The sequence below is a fragment of the Sinocyclocheilus anshuiensis genome, unplaced genomic scaffold (assembly GCF_001515605.1).
Source record: "Sinocyclocheilus anshuiensis isolate Anshui unplaced genomic scaffold, SAMN03320099.WGS_v1.1 scaffold89, whole genome shotgun sequence".
In the NCBI taxonomy this organism is placed as follows: Eukaryota; Metazoa; Chordata; class Actinopteri; order Cypriniformes; family Cyprinidae; genus Sinocyclocheilus; species Sinocyclocheilus anshuiensis.
Genome location: NW_015537931.1, coordinates 114,011 through 115,139, shown reverse-complemented (window position 1 = coordinate 115,139; position 1,129 = coordinate 114,011).

Below are 1,129 nucleotides of genomic sequence, written 5' to 3'. Positions count from 1 at the left end.
TCCTATCGAAGCATCGAATCGTCGACTATTCGGGGTCAGCCCTAGTAATATTGCAGTGTTTTGCCAGAATATAACTTAACCTTGTGTTAAAACCATTTTTAATTATGTACTCAATAATGCTTTCTGTTGCTGAAGTGGGAAAAATGAACACAACACACACATATTGGATATGGATATGGATATGTATGTGAGTCAACATGTGTTTAGAACTGAAATTTGAAAATGTTGTAAATGAATTATCCCTTAATCTCAATCTCAATCAACCACTGCGCTCTCATTGTCTCATTTAGTCATGCAGTTCATTCGCACTCTTTGTCACTCTCTGTGTATCTCTGCCATCAATAAAGCATACATTTATTTTTAACATTAAAAAAAGTTTCACAAAAAATATTAGTGCCCTGGGAGACTTCCTGAGGTAGAAACTTTGGTTTTGTTTAGGTTTTTTTTATATATCCATATTTACATTTTAATTGTTGTTTTCTTTCTCAGGTAGATGCTGGACCAAAAAGCAGCCAGGCCACAGCATCTAAAATGGAAATTTCTATTAAAGTGGCTCCGTAACGTAAGAGACTTGGGACGGTGGAAGGAGCAGAAGAACCAGAAGATCAGAGATCAGGCAGAGCTCTACTGGTGCCCCTTAGGGGATTGATTTATCTATAATTATCTATAATATCTACTTAATGTTCTGATGTAGTTATAATTGGTCATTGTTCTGTTTTATAAATCTATTCAATATATCCTACTGTTCAATAGTTTGAGGTCAGAAAGGTTTTTTTTTCCTTTAAGAAATTACTTGTATTCAGCAAGGGCGCATTAAATTGATAAAAAGTGACAGTAAAAACTTTTACATTGTTGGACAAAAATCCTATTTTAAACAAAATGCTGCTCTTTTAAAAGCTCTATTCAAAGTAACCTAAAAAAAATGTATCACTGTTTCCACAAATGAAGCAGCACAACTGTTTTCGAGACTGCTGATGATAAGAAGTGTTTCTTGAGCACCAAAACAGAATATTTGAATAATTACTGTAGGATTGTATGACACAGAAGACTGGAGTAATGGCTGCTGAAAATTCAAATTAAACATAATAGTAAAACAGTTTTTTTAATATTAAAACAGTTATTTAAAATT